The 6053-nt window shown below is 37.3% G+C and overlaps 1 long non-coding RNA gene across 1 annotated transcript; it reads left to right on the top strand.

The window, feature by feature from the left end:
• Nucleotides 1–287: 287 nt before the first annotated feature.
• On the top strand, nucleotides 288–5263 carry LOC128197337 (uncharacterized). The gene is made up of 3 exons (XR_008249757.1): nucleotides 288–2819; nucleotides 4455–4591; nucleotides 4682–5263. It is a non-coding gene; the product is annotated as an uncharacterized LOC128197337 (long non-coding RNA).
• The last annotated feature ends 790 nt before the right edge of the window (nucleotides 5264–6053 follow it).

Here is a 6053-nt window from a genome sequence, read left to right on the forward strand (position 1 = left end):
TTAGAATGTTTACTTTACTAAATACATCTACATTGTTTTGTAGGACAATAATAAGGCTTGGAACCTATAGCAAACAGCCAAGAAGCTTTGCTGCTGCTCATCCTCAAATAGCCAAGTTAGAAACACATTTTACTTGTGCAACACGTGGAACACAAGCCAACCATGTGGCTTCATTAATTCAGCACGTTTTCCATGAAGAACACATGAAACACATGGCCTGGAAGGAGCTCTTGCACGTTTGGGATCTGCACATAGCTGATGTAACTTCCATTGTACATTTCCAAGCTCATCTTTGCCTATAAAAAGAGAGCTTCGTCATTGTAAATTCAACTTGATTTGAAGTAAGGAAATGCTGCCAATTTTCAGCTTTTACTCTCAAGTTCATCCTTGTGCATTGTTATCTTGCACCTCCTCTAGCTCCTTTCCCCTTTGGAAAGCCTGATGAGCTAGAACTCTACCAAACAGCCACTCCAAAACACCTCCAGCATATTCACAAACACCTTGAGTGCATCCAGAAACTCCACTGAATTCATTCAATCCGCTGCCAGTTCTCTGCTTCGTGAAGCTTCTTCTGCATATTCTGAAGAAACTTCCATCATTTGGCATCAAGAGCCAGCCGTTCCATTCACGCTCCAAGAGCTAAGCCATTCTCATCTTCATTTTTTTTCCATTTCCGTGTTGTGTTGTTCTTCTATGTACTGTTTCATCAATTTTCATTTCTGTTTTGTTCGAATTTTTGCGTTTCTGTGGATATTTAAATGCATTCACGTGTTTCTTAGTATTCTTCTATCATTTTCATGGGTGCAAATCATTTGTTTCAGCTCAATTCAGCTTTGATATTTCATTTCCAGTTTTGTCAAGTCATGGCTGTGAGTGCAATTTCATTCTGTCATGCTGTCTTGAATCTGTTCAGCTCTTTTGATTCTTTCGTTTTTCTTTGAATCCAGTGCACTTGCAAGCTATATGTTGATCGTGTAAGCAATGGCATCATGTCCAGCTTTGATCATTGGAGCTAAAAGCAATGAACACATTGTTTTCCAGTAGCATATTCTGCAGAAAACTGATTATTTCGGGTTTGATTTGTAAAATCTGTTTTCGTCCAGATTTCTGGTGTTGTAAGCTTTGTGCAACTTTATGTACTGTGTTTGAATGTGTCTAAAGTAATTGCAACTCATATTCATCACATAATTGCAAATTGAATGGTTAAGTTCATCCAAATCTGATTTCAAATTCTGCATAAAAGTCACTTTTGGCTTGATCATGTGCACATTGTGTTGGTCCAGATTTCTGAATCCTACTGCTTGAGACAAGTTTATTTGATGCATTTTTACATGTTTCAAGAGTTACCAATCAGAATTCAACACTGAATCTTAAAAAGACTGGTTGAGTTCTTCATAATTAGTCTTCAAAATCTGCATCAAAAGTTGCTTACTGGTCATATTATGCAATCTGTTTCTGTCAAGATTTCTTAAGTTTGAAGTTGAACACAAGTTTGTTTCAAGTTTCCAAACATGTTTCAAGTAGTCTCAACTCAGATTTACCACTGATTTCAGAAAAGCATACTTGAGTGCTTCAAAAATCTCTAAAACTGTGCTGTCATATGCTGTTTTCAAAAGCTTTTGCACCATGTTGCTATCATTATTTGTATTAGGACATTTGCTATTTCCCTAGCTCAATTTCTGAAGCTAGATCTAGACTTAGGACCTTTCCTACATGTTTCTTGATCTAGCCATCTTTGCTTCTGCTGTTTTTAGTCATTTCAAGTGATGTTTTATGCACTTTTTCTGCATAATTTGGCAACTACCACACTGTTTTTGAGATGGCGTGCCTGCCTGTGCATTTTCAATGGTTCAACAAGTGTATTTGGTCAATTTAAACTTGTCCACACTGTTCATTTGGTCATTTTTCAGTTTATGTGCAAAATCACTATAAAACCATTAAATTTGCTTGAATTTGGGAAGTGAACCAATGATATTTTGTTGTGGTTACTTTCTTTGCTGCCTAAGTGATTGCACACATTCAATTTCATAATATAAACTTGTTGGAACTATCATTTGAGCATTAACCACACTAGCATTCAAGTTGACTACTGTTGTTTCCATTTTTTTTCCAGCTTTTGTTTCTGGTGCAGTCACAAGTCCTTTGCTGTTTGACATTGTACATTTGTTTGATTTACATTTCTGGATTGGCAAGAGCTGGGATTTTGTTTCCATATATACTTTTCACTGCTTATACCAATGAAAACAAATAATATAAAAAGCAAATTACTCCTTACAATCTAGTTTTGAAAGTCAAAAACCAGAAAACACAAAAATATGTTATTCTTTGTGGCATTTCATCAAACAGTTTTGTATTTCATCAAACAGTTTCATTCCACACAATTCAATCACTGTTTTTGGGTTTTTTTCTTGCTTTTCTAATCTGTTCTAGACCCTATCTTAAGTTCCTTTTGTGTGCTAGCCTTTATTCCAGCCCCAAAGTGTTTAGAAATCACTTTTCTTGACTTCCATATTTTGTTGTCATAACTCGGGTGGAGACAGTGACAAACCAACTTGACACGAATGGAGAACTATTGCTAGCAAGCCAGGTTGTGGTGAAGATTCTCAGGTCATTAATCGGTGACTTTGAGAGCATAGTTTGCGCCATCAAAGAATCCAAGGACTTGTCAACACTCTCAGTGGAATAAGTTGTCCGATCCTTAGAGGCACACAAGCAGTGAAGAAGGAAGAATTGGCCGGAGCTCGAAACACTCAAGGCCAAAGTTTTGGTGGAAGAGGCTGAGGTAGCTTGAGGTCGAGGAGGACGTTGTTGAGGACAAGGTAAAGCCCGAGGAAGGTCGGTTAAGAGTTGAGTGTTTTAAATTTGACAAGCACAACCACTATGCAAATGAGTTTAGATCTAAAAAATGTTATAACTATGGTAAGGTCGATCACCTTCCTAAGTATTGTTGGGTTGAAAGAAAGGAGGAGATAAATCTCCAACTAAAGAAGCTAATAACGAAATAAGAATTTTGTTGATGTTAAAGAGCTTGGACGTCGAGCTATCGATATTGAGCTGTATGCAGGTTGTATGTTGGTGAGAAGACTAGATGTTGACATAGGTTCGAGTTGTGTCAAGCTAGATTTGGGTTATGTCGAGCTTAGTTCGAGCTATGCTGAGCTGAGTCTTGATTGTGGAATGGCGACGAGACCAAATGTCGAGTTGACTTTGAGCTGTATAATGTTGAGGAGTTCGAAAGTCGAGTTGTGTTAGAAAGGGAAATAATAAGTTGAGCACGAGGAGAACTCGAGAAGTTTTTCGAGTAGCAAGGAGAGGCCGAAAAAAAATCGAGTAATTAAGAGAGCATGGACAAACAACTGAGTAACAAGGGGAACTCGACAAAGAGAAGGGAAAAGAAAACTCAAATAGCCCGTGAGGGGGCATTAATAGTTCAATGGATATCTTGCTAGAGAGCTTGGAAGTTTGAGTAAAGAGCTCGGCGTAGAGCTCAATGTAAAGTTCAATTAAGAAATCAGTGTAGAGCTTAATGGAGGTGAAGGACTCAGAAGAGAGCCTGAAATAAAGATCGACGGAAAGGACGAACATCCTGCTAGAACAAGTAGGAAGCATGGTTGAGTATGGTGAGTGGGGAGCCTGAGTAGCTCGGTGGAACATGTCATCCACTCGGAAGAACATCATGCCAACTCGTTTGAGAGCTTGGTGGAGAGCTCAAAGGACCCTATAAAGAGTTTGATGGATAACTTAAGAGAGACCACAGTGGAGAGCTTGGACGAGCAATGAAAGAGCCTAATTATCTTTGTTCAAATACTACAAAGCTCACTAGAGAATGTAGATAACTAAGATAAGTCTGTAAAGCAAATGTAGAGTTCAGACAGCTTGGTTAGCCATCTGGTTAGATTGGTGGTGCCTCTAGCTTAAAAGAGAATATAGGGAGCTCGATGAAGTGTGAAAAAAGCGAAGTCATCTTGATGTGATGCTTGAATAGCCTAGAAAGCTTGGCAGAGAGTGTGGCTAACCCAAAAAGGGATGTGTAGAGCTCGTTGATGGATGAGATTAGCTTGGTCAATCATGAAGGTACTTTGGAGGAGCCTAAGATAAGCTTAGTTAACTTAGTGAGCAAAAACTTTAATGTAGCAAAGATGGTTGAGGTCATGATGACGATGACAAACTTTGAGATGGAAATGGCAAGGATAAAGCACGATAAGATATTGGAGATTGACCGTTTCATCGTCAACACACATAGAGATAATGTGGGTGGAGCTCGAAGAGCATCAAATGAGGCAATCAAAAATGTTGGTTAAAAGTATTGTTATCTGTGATGCAATTTTGATATTAAATTAATCCTTTTTTTGACTTGGAAGCTTGCTTGAACTCGTGTTTTTAGTTATTTTTGGGAATAAGTGAGTAGAAGGTATACTTAATGATTTTCTCACTAAATTCCCTTGATTTTATAGGTTATTAGAATGATTTGAAAGAGGAGTTATGGTACCAAAGAGTTGGGATGTAGAAAAAGAGAAAAAAAAACGCAGTGTAGAAAAGTCAAGTTGAAGCTAAGGGCCCCCTCAAAGGCCCTGACCGCCAGCCAGTCAAGGTTAAGCACCAGCCCTCATTGGGAGGCAACCTAGTTTCTGATTTTTTTTATTGATTATTTGTGTAGTTTGGATTTGATTTTGCTTTGCAGATGATAACATCTACTAATGGATGCTAGGAGGACTCAGATGACAGCATCTACTGATGGATGCTGCTATGATGAGGGTGATGAATGAAAACATCTACTGATGGATGCTATGTGATTAAGTGTCTATTGATGGATGCTACTGACGACATCTACTGATGGATGCCAATGAAGATGAGAAAGATCAATATTTACTAATGGATTCTGATTAGAAAGATTAGACATCTACTGATGGATGCTGATGAAGATGAGAAAAATTATCATCAACTGATTGATGCTGATGAGAAGAATTCGCATCTACTGATGGATGTTGGAAGATTCAGATGATAGCATCTACTGATGGATTCTGATGAGAAGGATTCACATCTACTAATGGATGCTGGAAGATTCAGATGAGTGCATCTATTGATGGATGATATGCTACTAGACATCTACTAATGGATGTTACTGACAACATCTACTGATGGATGCTACTAGATCATGATTTATTGTGCTTTATTTTTATGCTTATTTAAATTTTGTTTATTTTGTTTTTATTTTAGCTTGCTTATGTACTTGGTTTAATGAATTTTGCTGCAATGGTTTGGTATAATGTGATAAACTGTTTGTGATGAGTAATATTGTTGTGTTTGTTCTATTGTTCTATGATGCATGTTGCGTTAATGATTGGTTGGGCTTTTAAGCATAAATGGTGGTTGCTCATACTTTTGTTAAAAACAGATGCATGGTTTTAATTGTGATTAATGTGTTGGGCAGGATGTTTATCAAATTGTGGAACTTGATTTAACCTATGAAAGGTTGGACTCTAGAGGTTTTGATTGATGGAATGCTATTGCTTTGGAAGCATTATTGATTTTGCTTAAGTTTCTATGATTAAACATCTTGCTTTCTTGTTACACATGATCAAAGACATTTGTTCTTCTCCCATATAAGTCAATGTCAATATGTGAACCCAACAAAGAACAATGTTTTTCTATCCTTTGAACCTTGAGCCTAAATATGAAAAACCTTTTTGAAATCCTTGCCTTGAGTTGAGTATAGTATGTTTATATGGTAATGGAGAATGGTTCAAGTTTGGGGTTGTGAGAAACCGGAAAGAACTTTGTGAAAATCTTTAAAGAGCATTGAGAAAAAGAAAAAGCAAAAGAAAAAGAATAGAGAAGAAAAGAAAGAAAAGGGAAGCTCAATGAAAGGAAAGTTGGGAATGAGTTGAAGATTGGTTTCTCACATAAAAGGAGAAAGAGAGATTATTGTTAATGTAAATAAATGAATTATGCACTCTATTAACTCAAGGAATTTTGTTGTCTAGAAAAACCAATTTTCTTCTTAGCCCGGCCATGTTACAAGCCTTGAAAAGCCCTTGTGATGATAACTTGCT

The sequence above is a fragment of the Vigna angularis genome, chromosome 6 (genome assembly GCF_016808095.1).
Source record: "Vigna angularis cultivar LongXiaoDou No.4 chromosome 6, ASM1680809v1, whole genome shotgun sequence".
Lineage (NCBI taxonomy): Eukaryota > Viridiplantae > Streptophyta > Magnoliopsida > Fabales > Fabaceae > Vigna > Vigna angularis.